The sequence below is a fragment of the Desmodus rotundus genome, chromosome 7 (assembly GCF_022682495.2).
Source record: "Desmodus rotundus isolate HL8 chromosome 7, HLdesRot8A.1, whole genome shotgun sequence".
In the NCBI taxonomy this organism is placed as follows: domain Eukaryota; kingdom Metazoa; phylum Chordata; class Mammalia; order Chiroptera; family Phyllostomidae; genus Desmodus; species Desmodus rotundus.
In genome coordinates, this window is record NC_071393.1 from 7,723,410 (window position 1) to 7,744,762 (window position 21,353).

Sequence of the window (21,353 nt, forward strand, 5' to 3'; positions counted from 1 at the left end):
GGGAGGAGCTGGGGGCTGAAAGGGTCATTAGCGATTCACACAATTAATTAGACAATACTGGGGACACAGTGGCAGTCTGGATAGCCCATTGATGAGGGTGGCAGGGGGCCTATTCCCAAGGGCGCCTTGTGGGTTACCACAGACAAAGCTCAATGGTCCATGCCCCCCCCCATACCCACCCCAAAGCCGCCTAAATATTTGATGCAAAATTAAGGCCTGTTCCAACTTTTATGACCACTGTAGCAGTGTCTGCTGCTGCCGGCGCCCCCCACCCCCATCCTGGGCAGCCTCGCCCTCCATCAAGCCGAGTGCATTAGGACAATTAGCACCAGCCCACTGGCGCCAATTAGCAGCCAATAGTGTCTATATTATGGAGAGGGGGCGGCGGGGGCGCCCGAGTCTCCAGCCGGCCTTCACACTCAATTACATTAAGTAGAGGCTCTGAGCTGCGGTTGGTGGTGGGCTGGACCGTTGCTGGAGTAACTGTCTTTTCTGTGCTGCAGGTGATCCTCAGCCCAGCGTCCTGATCCAGGGCTGACTCCTCTCCTTGTCCACTCCCATCAATACACTCTCCTTCGAAAGGCAGGAGTGCAGGAGGCTGGGGGAGGGGGAGGAGGCAGTGTCCAGAGGAGCCGGAAGAAAGTCGAGGAGCTAAATCACAGTGCGAATCAATCCTTCCTTTGTTCATTCATTCATTCGTTGGTTCGAGAAGTATTCACGGCAGGTTGACTTTGTGTCTGGCATGTTTTGACATCCAGGACCGGCTATGCCGTGGGCTTAGTGGCTCATGTTTCAGTGAGCCTCTCCTCGCCTCTGTGCCTCAGTGTCCTCTATCTTATCAGCAGGGCTGGCTCCAGGACCCCACGTTCCCCAGGTTCCCTCCTGACCTAACATTTGCTGACACCAGGATTACTCAGCTTCTGAGCAAGGCAACCTGGGCAGGGATGGTCCAATGGCCCTAGGAAAGAGTTAATTCCCTATGAAATTACTGGGGATTACTGCCGTCTTTACGGGTGTTTTATATCTTTAAGTGCTTTCTGATCACTTTAGAAGCTAATCCCAGGTGGAGGCCAGAGGCCTATGAGAAAGCCCTTGTCAAGTTGAAGCTGGAATCCAAACAAACTGGCAGATCTGGGGCAGGGACAGGCGTCTGCCTGCCATGCAGTCCTCCCCCGGCTCACCCCCAGCAGGCGGATTCCCTCTCCTGCACCCCCGAGGACCACTGCCCATAACCTGGCCACTGGCCGCCAGCCTGTGGAGGAACTGGGCATGTGCCAAAGCCCCTGCGTGCATCTGGGGAAGATGGGTGAATATGGGCAACACAGCCCCCCAGCCTTGAGGAGCAGGCGATCCAGCTGGGGGAGATGTGACCTGCATGCAAGCCTGGAATCAGCCCCTGGGAGCTGCTCCTCGATGGCCCAAATCAAAAGGCGGCCACGGAGTCATTCAGCACATGACACCCTCTCTAGACCAGGCACTGGAGATAAGGAGGTGGCCAGACACAAGGTGTCCGCTGGTATGGAACCTGCCACCTGGTAAAGCCCGTGCAATAGGCAGGCAAAGGACACTGGTGGTGTCTTCCCAGAGACAGGACTCGGGCCCCGTTTGCAGGACTCCTTCCGTTGGCAACTCGAACTGAGCTTCCTCAGTGTGCCACGATGGGCTAGAACAGGAACACGTCTTTCTTAGGGTGCCCGCCCCAGCCAGAACCCCAGGGGCCAGGCTCCTCTCAGGTCCCCTCTTCCTGCTCAGTCTTGGTCAAATTTCTCTCCTCTGCTTGTACTTTAACCTTTTGAAGTCCAGTCTTCTTCTCTGCCCTTCCCTCCTCCCCTAATGCTCTGCCTGACCTCCCTCCGCCAACCCTAACCCTCCCCTCTCAGCCTCCTGTCCGATGCAGACCTTCCACACACTCACAGCCTGTGTGTTCACCCAGCAGGCAAGGCACACGTCCGCCTGCTTATCTTCTCTGCGCTGATGCGCTTTGCTCTGTACACAATGCTAAGTCCCCACGACCCTGGGAAGCTCGACCACCGTCCACTCCACACAGGAGGGAACTGTAGCTACAGGATAAGCAACAGGTTGTAGATCGAACCCACCAGGTCTTTCCAACTAACCGTGTCGGGATCTTTGTAAGAATTATGAGGAGGAGGAAGGGGAGCCCTGTTTTTACTGGTGCGTATTAGCTGCCGGGCTTGTTGAGATGCTGTCAACTCCTTGTCTCGTGTGAAGCTTAGAGCAATCCCGTGCAGAGAACACTGAGGCTCAGAGAAGTTCAGTAACTTGGCCAAGGTCACAGTTCCCTGTTTCCACTTCTCGACGAGTGGCCAGGCACTTTTCCCCAAGCGCCTCTGACAAATTGCTGTCAGATTAAGATGCTCCAGATGGACAAGGTCTTGGCTAAATACCCATCCCTGAGGGCCAGGGAGAAGGAGCTGGTGGGCACAGATGCCCCAGTTCCATCCAGCTGAACTTCCATCCTGGACCCAAGGCTCAAGGGCAAAACACTGGCAAACTCCTAAAGCCGGGGCATGGACAGAGAGAACTAATTAAGATTGAAAGCAAGACAGGGACCCCAAGCGCTGCCTCCTTTGACTTCACAGACACCCAGTAGTCCCACATTTCACTTGTGTCTTTGCAAACACCCCCAAGGGCAGCTTCAAGAGCCCTGTGTGCACCCAACACTTTCTCGTCCAAGTTGAAGAGGGACCCACCCTGAAGAGGAGCTTATTCACTATGAAAGAGCACATGCACATTGGATCCACGTCATTTTCGTGGGCATCGGAAGACACGTTATTGTGGCCAACTGCTGGGCTGAATTGACGGACTGTGGGCTCATTCGGGACATCAAATGTCTCATTCGTTCATCCTCAAGACAATTTCCAATCCCTTCCTTCTCTCATTCATTCTCAAGAACAATTCCCAATCTCTGTTTCACTGGGCTTTCTATAAGTTTCGGCTTTTTTTGTTTCTTTTTTAAGATAATGCTTCATTTCAGCAGTCTTCCCTGCTGGTTCTGTGGCTCCATTCTGGCCAACGAGATTTAAAGAGACATCTGCTAAAAGGAGTTCTGGGAAAGTATTTCTTTTCCTGATAAAAATGGGATGGGTGTGACTAGTTGAGGCCTTTTTATCTTTTCATTCTCCTTCTAGCCTGAAAAGCAAATGTAATGCCTGGAGGCACAGCAGCTGTCTTGTGACCATGAGGCATTACCGAGACTAGAATCAAATTTAGAATATCACAGAGAGATATTGGGGCTGCAAAACTGATTCTAACATCCATCTCCCTCTGGACTCGTCCTTACATAAGAAAAATATACCATTGTTTTTTTTTAAGTTAAGTAAGAGTTGAATTTTCTCTTAATTGCAGTTAAATACACTCCTAATTTAAGTGAGAAAGATGGGTATAGCCTTTATCCTCAGGAGCTCCTAATCTAGTAAAGCTGGATGAGGAAGGAAGTAAAACAAAGTAACAGTAGAAGTAGGTGCTTGTACCACAGTTCAACGGTGACAGGTCCAGAGAAATGGGGGCAAGGACATTTCTTGCCCCAACACTGCTCCTGAGGTTCTTCTCATTGCCTTATCTGAATTCCCTGACTCTGACAGGGCTCCCTAAAGCTGAAGCCACACACTGTGTCCACTCTGGTGTGCAGAGCCCTCTTCTCTCCTGTAGGTACAAATTCCAGAATCCAGACCACATGCAATGATGGAATTCCCATATTATTACCCATTTTAGGTAGGCTCCCACTTTTGATACATAAGTCCACTTAGTATCACTTCTCTTGATACTGGTCCCAACTCAGTTATTTCTTTTCCTTCTCTCCAACCTAATGCCAGAGCAATTTCCCCCAACTCTACTGGCCCGTGAGGACAAGACTCCTTTCTGTCTGAAACCAAGGTCGGCCCCTCAGTGCCAACATGCCATGACCCTCCTTAAAGTCACAGGCAGGACCAATGATCACAGCTGCAGATTTGTGCCCCAAAATGAGGAAGGAAAATGGTGATGACTATTTTCTACAGGGTCTGGCACAAAGAATGCCCCCTTTTTATTACAAAATCTTTTGTCACAAAATCATACGCATGTAATTCTGTCACATAACAATATCACACTCAAGCACACCATATGACATTTGAGGTGAAATGTTCCAATTAAAACTATAAATGATTACACCCATATTATCACCCTAGCAACCCCACTCAAGCAGGCGTTACTTCTGCCGGCCTCTGCATCGATGCTAACCGTAGCACCAATGTGTGCTGCGCACGGACCATGTGGCCCCGTCTGGCAGAGCCCTCTCCCTCCCGATATCTCGGGGGGCCTGGAAGCCCCAGACGGGCAGGGAGTCTGCTTGTCCTCTTCCCACTGTGTACTCAGCACCCGTCACCTCCTCGGTACTCGGCCACATCATCCAGTGAGTCAATCCCCACCGCAACCTAATGACCTAAGAATGATGACTCACTGGGGAGATGACTCGCCCCATCATACAGATGAGGAAACTGAGGCTCAGAGAGGAAGAGGGACCTGCCTCACATCCCACAGCTGGCAAGGAGCAGTCTGTGCTATGAACACCCCCTGGGACTCGGGGCTGTGTTTCAGCCTGTTTGGCTTCACTTGGAAACTTTCAATGATGTTTTGGTAGGAAAAAAGGGCACCTCGTTGCTGATTCTTGGCTACTTTTCAGAAGAAGGACGTCCTCAGCTGCCAAGGGATGGTGCACGCCACCAAGAAACTGTGCTGCTGAGAAACTCGCTTTTTCGGAGCTTGCGCTGAAGATGATGATTTAGATTATCAAACCATCCTTCACGAGGGATTCTCTGCATCCTTCCTCTAAAGAGCAAGTCTCTATCCCTTTGGCTTATAAATTCATTCACTGATTCACTCATTCAACAAACACTTCTCAAGCCTCTACTATGGGCCAGGAACTGTGACAGGCGCTCGGAGCAAGACAGACAAAAATCCTGCCTTCACGGGGCTTATATCCTAAAGAGGGGAGACACATAATGTGGCCAGGTATGAAATTGTCCCTCCAAAGACATCCAGGTGTTAACCCCAGGAACCTGTAACGTTCCCTTATGTGGAAAAAAGGGAGCCAGATCTTTACCATTGTTAACACCCTTGGAGGGGGAGATCATCCTGGATTATCTAGGTAGGCTCCAAACACACCAGCTATAAGAGGGGGGCTGGGGAGGCCCTGCTGACACATTAATATTGACCCAGTGACACCAATTTCAGACTTCTGGCCTCCAGAACTGCGACAGAACAAACATCTGCTGTTTTAAGCCACCGAGTTTGCGGTCACTTGTCGCAGCTGCCCGAGGATGCTAATCCAGGTGACTTTTCAATCTGATGAACAGTACGGCGCGGCAGGTGCTATTTAAATAGAGTTCAATGCACATGTGTCTTTCCAGAAGAACCCCTGCATACCGGGTAGCCCTCCTGTCGTGGGAAGTCCACCGGCAGCTCCTCAGCCCTCAGGAAGGGCTTGACTTCCTGGCTCCCACTTTCCTTCACTCCTTGTAAGCACAATTTCAAGGCCACGGGGGAGCCTGGACAGGGCCTTCTGCCTGCATCCTGTTTAAGTCAGACGAGGGACTTTCCCTGCCAATTAGAGGCTTCCCCTTCAGCTGGCCCTGCTTTCCCCACACCTGCCCAGGGAAGCACGTGTCGGCCATCAGCCGCCACTGTGTCACCTCATTGTTTCTGAGTCGGCAATGACTCCACTGGGGAATGTTTGGGGGAGACGGAGTGACAGATCTACACAGCCCTCTCCTGGGGGGAAAAATCACGGTTACCACAGTTACCTTTCCCAGGCAGCGATGCTGTGCCCAGGTCTTAGGCCCTTGCTGCTCCGGGCATGGCCCACGCTTCTGCAGCATCCCCACGTTCTGGGCGCTGAGAAATGAGCACCTGACCTGCTGCTGCGGAACCTGTGTGCATATGCTAGAGAGAGTAAGAGCTTACTCAAACGTCCACAAGAGAGGAGGCCAGAGATGGGTGGATGGTGGGGCCATGCAAGGCAACAGGGTTCGGGCTTGCCTGGCTGTGTGGCAACGTTGCCAGGGCCAGGGCTGTCTCGGTTTTGCTCATTCTCAATGCCTTAGGTCCCTGATGGCCTTGGTAGGACTCCCCAGGATCCACTTCCCACTTTTCCAGTAACTGTCCCTTATTTGGGGATCAAGGCAGGTCTACGCATAACACTTGGGGTCTCTGGTGAGAGTGCGCCTTGCAGACCTCTAAGCACCAGGAGCACGGCCCCCACCACTATCCCCAGAAATGGGCAAATAAACTAGGTATTAGCCCACCCTGGTCACAACCTCCACGCTCTCGCCCTGCATGGAGATTGGCTCTCAGAGGGCCACAGGATCTAACCATCTACAGAAAGTCCTGGCAAGGAAATTGAGGGGAGAAGCTGGTGTTCTCTCCTGCTGGGCCAGGGCTTCCAGGGGCACTGACACCGTTTTCCCCAGGCCTGATGCCCTCCATCGCTATGACAACCTTGTAAGTAAGCTATGTGCTCATATTATCACCATTTTACAGGGGAAGGCACTGAGGCACAGAGGGGAAGAGTAAGCTGCCAAAAGTCACCCAGCTAGCACGTGGAGGGCCTGGGACTCAATCTCAAGAACTGCAGATCCCAGCCTGTGCTCTGAGCCACTGCACTGTCATTGCACATGGGGGACAAGGTACCAAATCATCTGCTGTGCGCATCGGCGAGGTCGGGGAGGGGAGAATGAGAACAGATGGGATAAAACCCTCTTTCAACCCCAAAGATGCTGTCCCCCCCACACACACCAATCCCCAGTTGCTGCTCCACTGCTTCTGGTTCATTCTTCAATGCCAGTCAACTCCCTCCAGGCCCCTAACTAGAAAGCCAGCGAGATTCTGCGGGAGAAAAGGGCTGCTTCCTAGAAGCACTTGGTGATTTCCCACCATATCTTGTCAGCCCTCAGAGTGCCCGTGACAGCTTCTCCTGAAATATTTTCCAGGTGAGCTAGCCGGCTGCCCCGCCAGCAGGGCCTCCGAGGAGCCAGCTCCCATGTGGCCGCAGGAACTGCCTGATGACAAGGCTTTCACTCTTCCGAGCCCCGCACTGACCTCTCCCCGCCTTGAGAGATGAAATGCAGGAGGTGCTTACAGAGGGCAAGCAGACGGTGTTAAAAGCCGATTTCTCCTCTTCTCCACAAGGCGAGTTGGAAGGCGACGACCAAAGGGGAAACATTAAGAACAATGTTCCTCCTGGTGACATTTCCACTTGGTGGGCCCGGAGCAGAGGGCGCTCCAACAGCAGAAAAAAGCCAGTGGGGGCTGCCCACCCGGGCTCGGGGCCTGATGTCTGGAGGCACTGACCCTCTTGCCCGGTCGGGCTTCAAACTGGGGAGCTGTGGGGAGGGCTGCCCATGTCTGTGCTGAAATGCCCCTCCCGGCTCAGTGGGAAAGATCTGCCAGACTCTGAGCAAAGACGCCCCAGGGAGCAGCTGGAGCTCAGCTTCCAGGCACCCACAAGAATGACAAGAGGGAGCCCATGTGCTGGGACAGGGAAAAGGCGGAGTGCCTTGGCGAGGAGAATTCCTCTGTCTACTGGACGTCCGTTAAAGCGGCATTTTAGCCCAGGGATGTGGAGAACTAGGGAGTTCTACAGTTTGAATGCCATTTTGGACTCATCCGTTCTCATAACTATTCGCTATTCCTCTGTTTCTACTCTCTTCTTCTTACTGTCACAGCAAATGGAATTCATTCTGAGGGCCACCTGCATGACCGTTTTAAGTTAACAAGGGGTCTGGGCCATGCAGGTTGCAGGGACTCAATGAGAAAGAGTATCGAGATCAATTAGTGATGTCTGCCATGGGTGAGGCAATGGGGAGTTACGGCAGGCATGCCACATATTTTCCACCCTGGTTACATACAAAAAGGACGTGGCAATAGGAGGAAGACTCCAGGAAAAAAAAAAAAGGCGTCAAAGATAAATGCAACTTGGATTACTGAAAACCACCATTTATCTTTCAGAACTTGCCCGTGAGCAGCTCAGCTTCAGCTACTGACTGCAGTTTGACCCCAGAGATCCTCGAAATCTACAAACTACATTTCAGCACCTGCAAAAAACCAGTTCCCACTGAGAAGGGCACAGATCCTTCCGCATACAGATGTCTTTCCTGTGCCCTGGGATCCCGCCACCCCGGCCACAATGGACTGGTTCTGGCAGGGGCTGGAAACTCTCGGCCGTGTGCACCTGCTTTTGTAAACAAAATCCTCCTGAAACCCCGGAGCCCTTGTCTGTTTACGTGCCGTCTGTGAATGCTTATGCACTCCGATGACGGAGCTGAATCCTTGGGGTGGAGGCTGCATGGCCTGCAAAGCTAAACTATTTACTGTCTGGCCCTTTACGCAGAGACATTGCTGACCTGGGTTAAAGAGTTGCCACTCCAGCTGAAAGCAATTGAGAAAAAGTTTGATTATATTATATTATATTATAATAAGAGTCAGCCATCTATAAGTTGCCTTGGAGACCGTCTCTGTCCTATAAAGACAAACCATACAGGCTGGTGACAGATTATCCCAGTTGGATATTTTGCTCGCTCACTCTCTAGCTCTCTTCTCTCTCGTGCTCTTTCCCGCTCCCTCTCTCTGAATGGGAGATGAGAAATGGAGGTTAGCAGAACTATTGCCAGATTCAGGATGGAAATGAATCATTGGTCCAGTTCTCCAGGAGGCCTGACCCATATTCTGGTCTTAGAGGCACTGAGCTACAAGTGTGCCTATGGCAACTCAATCCCCTGCATTTCCACACTTCCCCGTGCTTCTCTGAAACACGCCCTCACCCCCAAGGGCAGGGGCGTCAGGATATCTCGCCTCTGGTAGTACCTGTCTCTTTCAGCGTCTTCAGAAACAGCCCCTGACAGGACTCCGAAGGGAAGAGTGGAATGACAGATTAGTGAAGTCTGCTGTGGGCAACGGGACAAGAGAGAATGCTGTGTGGTGTCTGTTTGATAACTACGGCTTCCGTCAGTCCGGTGTCTCTCTTCTTTGCAACCCATTTGTCTCCCTTCTGTCTCATCTGCCTTAGAAGTCAGCACTGGAAACATATCATTCTGTGCTTCATCACACATCTCTGCACGAGGTTCTCCCAAATAGTTCCATGCGCCATTTTTATTTCCTCTGACAAATTATAAGCATCACAAACACCATGCTCTTTCTCTTATTTGAAAAGACTCCCAGCAGCAGGCACCACACAAGGCATATAGGACTACCTGGATGGATCCACAGAGCCTATAATTTGGGGACTGGGGTCCCACCTTTCCACGTAGAAGCCTGATTCTCCGTTTACTCACATGCACTTTGAGGAGGACTCTGCCTCCAGCTAATGTAATCTTTTCCTTTCACCACCCCCCTTTACTTCTGCTCAGCCTGCTGTGGAGATGCAAAGGAGGGTCTCCGCCCCAAGAGTCCCACTGGCGGGGCTGGGGGCCACGTGCCTGCAGAGTCACTGTTTCAGGGCAACCAGTGGATGTTTCTCTCTCTCCCTTCCCTTCTCTCCAAAAGTAAATAAATGCAGTATTTTTGAAGGAGAAAATAGTTTGTCATCATTCTTTCGGGGGTCAGAGCTAGGCCCCAGGTAAAGAAATAGACATCACTGTTCCTCTCCACTTCCCTCGCCTCTCTCGGTCTAGCTGGGAACCTGCCAGAAGTTGGGCCTGTGACAAGGACTTCAAACAGGTGTGTTCTGGGTGGTGGGGGTGGGATGGGAGCCAAGCAAAGGTGGAGGAAGCTGAAGGGGTCCCGGGTCTCAGGTGCAGGGTGGGAAGAAAGAGGGAGGCAAGGAAGAGGAGAAAACCAAGACGAGGTATGTTATCGGGGTTAGCTGCTGCAGGCAGTGGGGTTTCAGGTCCACGGGAACCTCGGGCTAGAGTGTAGCATGTACCCCAGACACGTCCGTCCAGGGCACCGAGGTGGGCATTCATCCCATCCTCGCTGGATGCTTACACCCCTTTGGCTTTGGGGCTCCTCCGGCTCTGGCCTGAGAAGCCCCACAGCTTCAGGGACGGCGTGGCACTTGCTAGGGCAGGATGCTGTGCACTGGACTGTGAGCTGAGGAGGAAGGTCTGAGAAAGGTCTTCCTTAGCCCTTTCAGAGGGAGCACGGGCCCTGCTCACACCTGGACGTGGGCCTTTGACCCTCCAGGATGGTAAGAGAATAAACTTCTGTTGCATTAAGCCCCCCAGTCTGTGGAACTTGGCTATGGCTGCTCTAGGAGACTAACACGCATGCTCATTAAGCCATTCCTGCAATGCCTGGGTGTTTCAGGGGGCAGAAGGTACTCACAAATTCATTACTGAAACCAGTCTCTGAGTTCCGTTTTGGTTCAAATGGGACTCCACTGCCACTGAGAGTGCCATGGGGGGAGCTGGGCTGGAGACACTGGCATGCAGCTCACTCAAGTTCAACCGCCAGTTGTGTTCACCCCCCTTCCTCCCCAACCCGGTTCCTGAGACAGCTCTCCTCCTAACATCACTCTCAGAGAGTGACACCGGGACCAACACAGGCAAGAGCGACCCACCTAGTGGAAGACTAAGGACCTCACTTACCAGGAGCACACCCCCCATGTCCACTTCTCCAATCCACATGCTTCAGCTGCCCCTTTCCATCACCACAGCGGACTTGACATTGAACCCTCCCATGCCAGAAATGGAGAGCATTGGGGCCCTTGATGTTACAGAAGCCTGTCCTTCCCACTTTCCTCTTAGAGAAAGGAGTTGCTATTTTATACCTCTCCAGACTCGGTCTTCCTCTTTTTCTTCCCGCCCCATGCCCTGCCCATCTCTCCATTGTGACCTTGGTCACATTCTCTTTCTCTGGGAGCTGGGCCTCTGGGATCTTCATATCATCCCCGGAATGGTATGTGGCTGGATTCCAGACTTAAAAATTTCATCCAGGATGTAGGCAAGAGACCCCCACCAATGCCAAGGCGACAATGGGAGTCACCGTGCTTCCGTGTGAGCAGCAGGGGGTCGGCGCCTTCAGTTGCTTCCCACAGTTCCTCCTACTGTGCTGGGCGCACCAAAGACAGCTGACGCTGCACCCCCCACCCAGCGAAGAAACGCTTGGAAGCGTGAGAACGTAACATAGGAGATGAGGGCAGAGCAAACAAGGAGGAGGTGGGGAGGAGGAGGAAGGGAAGGTTTAAGAACACATAGAAAACTCCATTTACCTATTGGTTCAGTGTCAGGCTTTGAATGGTAACGAACTATGTTCCTATACATATTTTTACAGACCCACGGTCTACAACATCGGGAACAAGCACAGCAGACCCCGAATCCCATGGCTCCATCCAATCGGGCTTTTCTGCTAACACAGTTGAGGGATGCCGTCAACAATGTGACCCACAGATAACCTCCAAAGTTGTTGCATTCAATTGCTTTGGTTTGGTCCTTCCTCCAAAACACATACTCATTCTCTGACACCATCAGAAACTGTTACTGCAAACCGGCATTTCAGCACATCCTTTTAATGATTCTGCCCACTTTTCCCAAAGGGTGAAGTGTTCCCAAAGCAGACAGGAAGGATGAATGCACGAACTGATTAGGCCCCCTCCCCACCCACTCCCAGGTCATACAAAGGAACCCCTGGCCTGATGGGGGATGCCCGGGGCTATTTTTGCAGGTGGGGTGACTCATTACAAAGCCTGCTGGGGGCATCAACCATACACTCCTAGGAGTAGGTGTGTTAGTTGCTGCCGTGTAACAAACTAACCCAAGTCTTGGTGACTCAAAACCACCACCACTTACTACCTGAGTCTGCACCTTGTCTAGTTCTGCTCGAGGCCAGGCACAGCTGTCTCACTCATCGTCTGAGGTCGCGGCAGGCTGGTGGGGTGACGGCTGTCCTAGAATGACCTCAGCTGGGGCAGTTAAGCCCCTCCAGCAGGTTAGCCTGGGGGCGCTGTGCTGGTGGTGTCTAGTGGGGGGAAAAATCACCTTTTCAAGACTTTGTTTGTGTGCAGTTTATTACCGGCCCACTGGCCAAAACAGGTCACACGGTTAAGCCCCAGAGAGTGTGGAAGATCACCACCAAGTGTCACAGACACAGGAAGGTGTGAAAATCAGAGCCATTTGCCTGGTCTACCACAGTGCAGAAATCGCAGTTGGCCACTCCGTCATTATATGCTAGCCAAACGCGGACAACAAAATGGAAAACTAACTCTTAAAGTTGCCGAGTCATCCTCTTGGTCAGGGGTCAGCAAACTTTCAGGCCTGTAGGGCACATGGTCTGTCATAAGTACCCAGCTCTGCCACGGTGGCCATGAAGGCGGGCATGAAGGACACATCCGTGAAAGGGCGTGGCTGTGTGCCAGTACAACTTTATCTGCACAAACAAGAAACTGGCCCAGGATCCTGGTCATCATTCATGCACCTGACATTGACTGAGTTTCTTCTACGTGCCGGCACCGTGAGTACTCAGTCCAATACGGAGCCAGGCCTGTCGCCCAGGCACGGGAAGTACTCGCTGCATTCACACGAGCGGGGACACAGATAATAAAGAAAAGCAGAGGGAAGTGTTGCTGGGCAATGAGAGAAAAACAGGAAGGGTCCAGGGGATGGGATGGCACCACGAGAGGCGTCCTCAAAGAGGCCAAGATGTACTGGGGTAGACAGAATCGGGAGCTCCAGGCGCAGGGAGCAGAGTGAGCCAAGGCAAGGCTGAAAGCAAGGTGGGACTGAACCCCCAGCATTTCACGCTGGGTTTCTTTTCGCTTTGGGGTTTACCCCCCCCATTTTCATTTCATTTGGGGGGCTTGGCCTAGATACTCTGAAGCCTGAATAATTCAAAGGTCCCAGTTTCCCCAATTTCCCCAATACTTGAGGTGTTATGACCATCTCTCTCATCCACCTGAATTCAAGGAGGCCGTGTGGTGTACGGACATCCGGCCAGATCAGGAATCAGCAGGACTGGGACCCAGTTCCCCTTACCCTGCCTCCAGGTGTTCACTGTGTCACCTTGGCCAAGTCTCATCCCCCCATGCCTCAGTTTCCCCACCTGTAAAAGGAGGAAATCAAGCCTGCCGACCTCACAGGGCTGCCACGAGGACTCAAAGAAATGTCCGTAATGTGCGTTAAAAACCCTGGCTGCTTCCTTGAAGCGCTGAAAAATGCTAGCGAGCCGTCCTCCGCGCCTTCATTCGCGTTACTGATCAATACTGGCGTTTGCGCTTTTCTGTCTACAGAACCCCTCTTGCCCAAACCCTCCAGCCGTGAGAGATGAACCCAGCACTGGCTCCAGGAAGGAGCGCTCCTGTCCCCCTCCCCCGCCCCGCCTTTTGTTGGGGGTTTGTTGAGTCTTTCCCGTGTGTGCAACAAGCCGTGAGGCCAAGAGAGAAACAACAGCCTTGAGCGGAGCCGGAGACAGGCGGCTGCGCAGGCTGCCGTGTTTCTCGCCAGCAAACAAAAGTAGCCTTTCATCCGATCCACTGCTCCCGAAGAGGACCCACTTCCTCCCGCCCGAGCGTTTATAAAAGCCGACAGCGCAGGCGAGAAAACAGCCCGCTCCCTCTGCGCGTGATAAAACCATTACAATCAATTTAGGCAGCTCGCAGGCGCGCAGACAGACTCTGTGTCGACTGGATTCTGTTACCGGGCGGGGGAGGGGGCGGCCGGGGACGGGGGCCTGGGCAGGTGGGGGCGGGAGGGGGCCTTCTGGGAGGCTGGAGCACTTGGCCTTGCACGGATGGGCCCCATTATGGCTGCAGGCTGGCGCCACTGCCGCGGGGGCTCACTACCCAATGAAAGTGTCATCCAACTGCTCTCGGGGAGGAAGGGGAGGTGGGGGGGCTGCCAGTGTTAGCTTAACTCCTGCGGTCTCGCAGACTAATTGCTCACGGTGGAAACACGCCTCAGAGTGCTTTGGCCTCGTCAATAATAGGGTATTAGATGCCTTCCACTCCGCAGTGCATTGATCTGTTTCCTCCCAGAACCCCTCCGGGCTCCGCTCCCTGACACCCCCCCACCGCGGCTGCTCCTGCTTCTGCTTCGGATGACTCTTCTTCCTTTTTTTTTTTTTTAAGTGTTTTCTAAGCGTGTGTTTAGCAAGAGTGGTGCCTAAGTGCTAATTGTTACACCACAGATTGATTGGCGACGAGATGGCTTGCCAAGTTCCTCCAGTCTCCTGGGGGGAGGGGGATTGGGGGGGCGCAGGGAGGGGGAGGGGCGGAGAGGTGGGGGTGGCAGTGGTTGCTGGAGGGAAGATGGGGGAGGACAGGGGAATCCTTGAAGCTTCTCACTTTTCTCTCAGGCAGTGTCTTTCTGGGCTGGGAACTGGGCTTGTTGCTGGGGAGTAAGAGGAGCAACCTCTATGGGTGTTTTATGATTCTTTTCTGACTTGGAAAAGGTGACAAAGATTTAGCCACAAGTACTGAGCCTGGGCCAGACTGCTGCGGTTGATGGAGAAGGGCTGGGGGGATCCGGACCAGGGATGTCCTGGAGCCTCCCCCACCCTGCCCCTCAGCATTGCTGGTCCACGGGACGCTCTTGGCATCTCCCACCTGAGTCTAGGTTAGGGGTCCCTGGCACAGGCTCTGGAAGACCCTGGGCTTGCCCCACTACTCTTTATCTGAGTTACCTCTTTAATTACCTGGTTCATTCATTAGCCCGTGTGCCCCTTGATGGCGGGAACCACATCTAGGCCAACCAGGGATGTCACACAACCAACAGAACTTCACACAAAGCCTGGGAGGCCACGTTGCTCCAGAGCATTTCTCCCCCACCCAGGCCACTGGGCTCTGATGTGTCTGGAGAACTGAGTGAGCTGACAACTTCGAGATTCCCAACAGACACAGACAGTGGGTAGGACCCCTCTGTCATCCAAAATCCCTCCAAAAGACAACCCTGGGCACTCACTTCCTGATAGGGAGGAGAACCTTAGTCTTGGCAACCAATGTCCCCCAACATTTCTACCTGACAGGTGGGCCTGAAAGTTCTGTGTGCGCGTCCACTTAAAATGACACGGGAGGAGTCAGCTCCCCCAATTGTGAAATCCACCCAGCTTGGGCGAGCGGCTCCTGCGGTGCTCTCTGAGGTCAGACAGTGTGGTTCCACCTGTCACTAGTGCAGCGCCGTTGGGCTGACCACTTAGTGCCTCCGTGTCCTTGCCCGTGAAGCGGGGTACTGGCAACGCCTCCCCCAGAGCGGGCTTGGAAGGGCGAGATGAAAGGCTACCTGGTAAGCAGTAAATACTCTATACGCAGTGGCTGTTATAGTCACTGTTTTGCCACCTTCTTTCCTTGTTCTGGAATATTCAATGCTGTCTATTGTAGCCACTCAACTCATGCTCCATGGAGTAGCAGCCTGGCCTCACCTGGGAGCTTCTTAGAAACCCAGATCATGGGGCCCCACCCCGGCCCCGCCCTGTGGAATTGGATCTGCATTACCGCCCGGTCCCGAGGCGGTGCAGGTATGTGGCGGGTTTGGACAGGGCTGGCCCACACCTCTCTGAGGCTGTCCCCCTACCACCTCCTGCACAGGAGGCTCACAGGTCATGCTTGCACTTTGGGGTGACGATAAGGATGACATTTGTAAGCTGCCCCAGGACAGGGCGACCTTGCTTTCTCTACGCAGGGGTGTCCAACCTGCACACTGCACGCAGCCCAGGATGGCTATGAATGTGGCCCAACACAAAATCGTAAATTTACTTAAAACCTTTTTTTTTTTTTTTTTTGCGCATCAGTTTTCTTTAGTGTTTGTGTATTTAATGTGTGGCCCAAGACAGCTCTTCTTCTTCCACTGTGGTCCAGAGAAGCCAAAAGACTGGACGCCCCTGCCAGGGAATATCACCAAGGTTCCCTTGTGGGAATTTTACTCTTTGGCCAGGCAAGTCTGAGGCCTGGCTTTGCGCATCCTCGGGATGGTGCGTGCTCCTGGAAAGTGACAACTCCTGACCATTCTTCCCCTGTAAATTCCCAGCGAGGTGACGATTCAGCTGCAGCCTTCACCAGTTGCCGCAGCATCCGAGAGGCAGGGAAATAGAATGAGCCAGGATGTGGGTTCTGGGGCCAGCCAGGAGCTCAAATGCGGAGAACAGCTTGTGGGATGTAAGGCCTTTAGGTCACCTCCATCCATCCTGGGCCTGCCCCAGGGCCTTTGCACGTGCAGCTTTTTGAGTTTAGAGTGCTTTGGTCTCCAAGTGCCGCCTCCTCAATTTTTAAATGTAACCCAGTGTCATTTCCACAGAAACCTGCCTCCCCAGCCTCCTTTAGCATCCACCCGCGATCTCATTACACGACTGTTTTCTTCTTTGGAAACTCACAGTTCCAAAGCTATCTCAAGACTTTAAGTGTTCCTAGTCTGTATCCACCCGCCTGCCAAATAGAACTAAGCTCCTTGAGGACAGCGAGTCTGTCCTTGTCCCCACTGTACCCACAGTGCCTGGAACAGCAGCTCACACATAGTAGATGCTCCAAAAAGTCACTGTTAACTGACTGTTCTGAGTTTTCTCGCCGTAAACTGAGGATAACATGGCCCCTGGCACAGGGAAAGCTCAGGGACCGATACCTGATCAGTGCGCAGTAATGCAGAGTGCTTACTCGATCAGCAAGAGCGGCACAACTTAGTACCGAAAACAGACCCCGGGAGACCTTCGTTCACCTCTGTTCACGAGATAAACACTACCCCCGTGACGGCTAGTAATCATCAGCATCTACCAAGAGAGTCGGGAACATGAAAGTCCGCTCCAGTCTCCAACTGGTGTTTTGGTTTCTGCATGAGCTCGTTCGGGGACGATGCCACGTTAGAACACAAGGGGTGTGAATTCCAGTCTGGCAGCAAATTAACAGTTGGCGAATGAACAAATGAGCGCTAGTTTCTCACTGCCTGTGCTGGGGCGAACGACTCCACCTGGGCAAGCCCCAGCTCCTCGTCCTGAAATGGAGGGGCGGGGGTATCTATTTCAGGGAGTGCTGTGAGGATAAAGCGAGATCAGGCTTGTGAATGCAGCTGGGACGGAGCAGCCTCTCAACAAATGGCGGCTTCTCCAGTTTTATCCTTCCTGCAGCTCCAGTGACGGAGCCACACTTGGAAGTATTTGCCTCATTTGACAGGCAAGGAAATGATGCTCGGAGAGGTTTGAGAGCTTGTCTAAGTTCTCTCTCTCTCATGCACGCACACACTCTTCTTGGTCAGGGAAGCCAGGGTATCACCCCCACAAGGAACACTGGTGAGACTTCACCCCGGTTCCAACCTTGAGCTATGAAGTATTCTAAGTCCATCACAGCGATGTCGCTCAGCACCAGGGAGAATCCTGTAAGTTATGTTAAGGCCTGTGAACAAATTATGGACAAATAATCTTTGTCTGCGAGGGACTGTTGGTCGCCTTCTTCCTTCAACCCTGCCTCGAGGCTCCTTATCCAGATTGGGTGAGGTCTCTGGTTTTCAGCTATTTCTTTAGTGTCACTGCTGTTTCCTCGCAGACTGTCTGTGGAGTGGTGAATGATGGCGACGGTGAGGGTGGTGATAGTCAGGGTGGCTATGGTTTCGAGTGGTCGCTACTTGCCAGGCTCTCTACCTAACATTCTGGATGCACTTCTCAGTTTGATTGTCAGAGAGAGGGGTGTTATTTCTACTCCCACGTACAGATGGGAAAGCAGAGTCTCCAAGAAGGAAAGTCGCTCCCACAGTCGTGAAGTTAGTGTCCAGCCAGGCCCGGCCATGAAGCCAGACCTGTTTAATATCCAAGCTGAAACGCTGACCTCTGAGCATGTCCAGTGGAAGCCTCAGAAGAACCTCAGGGAAGTCCTGGACTCAGAGGCACTGGGTCATTTGGAAAAGCACCAGTTTCCTCTGAATCCACAAATCTGTGGTTTTAGGTTGTTGGGTGTTTGAGCCCCGTACCCCACCTCCTCTGCTGCTCGTTATGAAATCTGAACAAGGTTATGTAGAATTGACCAAAGAAGCATCCAGACCACAAGCCCTATTGGTACTTTTCTCTCCAATGCCCCCCACCTGCCAGGTGAATAGTCTCCCACTGTGGGCAGGGTGAATTCTGGGGACAATTCCTGGGCCTGTATCTGAGCTCCGCTGTTCTAACTGCTGTGTGACCTGGGCAAGTACCTGGGCGTCTCTGAGCCTCAGCTTCCTCAGGAAAATGGGGACCGTAATAGTACCAACGCCACAGAGGGGTTACCTTAGATGAGACCATCCATTTGGTTGCCAGCACCCTGCCCCGCTCGCGATAAGAATTACACAAAGCCAACACGAGTGAGGGATGGCCGCTCTCCTCGGTGGTTAACGAGGTAGAAGACGGACCTTTCAGAAGTTTTCCTTAGTATCTGAAACGCGTGGCTACACGAGTGCTGTAAAAAATCGTGCTTAGCAGCTGAATACCTTCTTTCAAACGCTTTAATTTTTTAAACTAAATCTTAAACAGAGATCGATCTAAAAGGCAGATAAGACCAGCTGCTGCTCTCTTTGAAGTGAGAGTCCCTCCAACTGTAACCCCTTTGGCACAAACACAGGATCCTTGGATTCCGGGGACGCCCGTTTGAGAACCACTGAGCTATGTCCTGTGTTCAAGGTCAAAGTCCCTTCTCTCCTCCCCATCTGTTCCACGAGAGGACTCGAATGGAAGGAGCTTATGGCTCCAAAGTCCCATCGTGATGATAGTGGTTTTCGCTTCTGCCTTTGGTTTCTGGAGCTATCAAGTAGAGTTTTTATGGCAAGGCCTGATTTAGGCCAACTGTTATGTAACAATGCTGGATAAGTGAATGGATGGGTGGATGAGGGATGGATGCATGGATGCACAGAAGGATGAGGGATGGAGGGATGAATGGATGATGGATGGATGGAGGGAGAGGTGGGTGGGTGGCTGGCTGGATGACTAAATGGCTCAGCAGAGACTCACAAGAACGAGCTGAGCCGTCCCTCTGAGCACGGAGCGTGTATTAAGTGGTGGTGGAAACAAGCCTGGCTAGCAGGGTGGTAAGTGGCAGGAGAGAGACCATGTAGTGACCACCGAGCTCAGGGGTCGGTTACGCCCTCACACTGTCTCATTCAATCCTCACTGGTGCCCTAGAAGGGGGGACTCTCATCCCCACTTTGAAGAGGAGGAGAGTGAAGTTTAGAGAGTTTCAGTAACCTGCCCGCGGTGACACAGCTGCTAAGTGACAGCCCCGGGTCCTTGTCATCATACCACCATGCTTGCTGCACAGAGGTTTCTCCACCTATAGAGAATCTCACAGAAATGTAAGAGAAAGTTATTTTTTAAAAACACAGCCAAGGGAAGAAAAGGAAGGGGAAAGGCTTACAGACATGGAAAAGCTAATATTTATTGGGCACCTGCTGTACACCAGCCCCCGGACTTCCCATGTGTGTTCTGGTTAACTCAGCGATGAGCCCAGAGGGTTGGGATTATTAGCTTTGTATCGTAATGAAGAAACTGAGGCTCCCAGAGGTTCAACAGCTCTCCCGGAGTCATGTTCTAATTTGCTCAGGGGCAGAGCTGGGATCTGATGCCTGATTTCAAGCCCAATTTCATGGACAGAATTTTTCAAAACAAATGAAGAGGCAGAAGAGAGAGGGAATCAAGGGCTGACACTCTGCACACGCCCAAATAAGGGAGCTGGAAAGAAAAACCAGGACTGGAAGAAGGGAGAAAGGGGAAACACATCTGAAACAAAAAGAAAAATAAAAGGAGGGTGAAGAAGGAAAGAAAGGACAGAGAAAGACAAAGACCCTTTTCTCGATCTGCTGCTGTCCAGAGAAACCACAGCACAAATTGCAACAGACGGTTTCCCTTCGCACAAAGTGCCTTTTAGCTCCCAGCCTCCCTCCAAGGGCTGGGGCGAGAGACTGCTGGCGTCGGCCTCGCCGCGTCCAAGGGCGCAGGCAGGAAAATCCCAGGGATCTCTCGGTGTCTGGGTCATCCGCTTAAAGGAGGCAGTGAGGCTGCAAATGGAGCAGACAGAGGGAGGGGGAGAGAGGGGGGCAGCCGGGGTGGGGGCTGCCGAGCCCCTTGACCTTCTGCCTGCGCTAACCTGATATAACAAATAGTCCTGGAAAACAAAATAGTATTAACCCTTCGAGCCAGGTCAGCCCCTCCTGCGTTTTCCTGGGACTCCGGGACCCTGCTTCCCAGAGGGTTTAACTCTTTCTGGGGGCCCCCTGATCATCCCATCCCAGTGCTGGGCTCCCATTGGTCCAGACCAACCAGACCAGAGGCCCCTGGGAGGGGGGAGGCCTTGGCATCTTGGCATAGTCACGCAGACACAAAGTGGCCCCTGCCCACCAAAACCTGGACAAGCGCTTCTAGGGAGGAAAATGAGCTCTGGATGTTTTCTTTTTGCCTCCCTTTATTCTTCCTCACACACTGCCGCCTGGGAGTCCCACACTCTCGGTCCCTGCCCATCCCCACCCTGAACCAACATGGACCAGTAATATCGGTGACGATGAAGGTGACCCGACGACAAGGATGCCCGCGGCAGTCACTCATGAGCTCTCGGTGTGTGCCAGAACTGTGCTAAGGACGGTTGAATTAGCTCCTTTACCCGCAAAGCAGCCTTGTCCACACATCCACTCACAAACAGCTATTTCCCGGCTGCCCCCGTGTGCCGGCATTGGGCTCAGAGCTAATGATGTGCTGGGAAGAGAGTCATCTATTCGGACATAATAGATAACCGACCCCAAGACGTGGTGACGTGGAACAACAGGAGCCGCCTAACCTCTGGGGACTGGGAACCCAGGGGCGGCTCAGCGGGGTGGTCCTGGCTCAGGGCTTTTCAGGAGGTTCCAGTCAAGTGCCAACTGGGGCCACAGTATCGGGGAGCTGGACTGGCCGTGGGGGGAATGGCTGCAAGGCGCCCCCTTCCACGGTTGGTGAGTTGACCCTGGCCGGTGGCCCGAGGCCTTGGTCCCTCACTGTGGACCTCTCCGTTGGCCTGCCTGAGTGCTCTCGGGATGTGGCCTCTAATCTTGCGATACAGGCGTCCCCCCAAAGACAACCAGTAACCCAAGAGAAGGCACGGAGGACACCATAGTGTCATTCGTGACCCAGCCTCAATGGCCACCTGCGTCATTTCCACAGTGTCTTGTTGAGGACCCAGGTCACCCCTCTCCTGTGTGGGGGGCCACACGAGGATACAAATACCTCCTGTGGATCAGGGCAGAACATGCTGGAGGCTGGCCACCCCAGCTGGCGACTGCAACAACGTGGAGACTATGTTTCTGACGCTTACTGTCTATTGGGCCACTGTGCCATTGGAACAGTAGGGAAGACGACAGCCATAGACAGAATAAGCGATTGATTCAAGGTCCCCATTTAGGAGTGTAAGAGCAGAGGCCACCGCCTTATACCCCAGCAAGCGCCTCCCACCCTCCCCACCT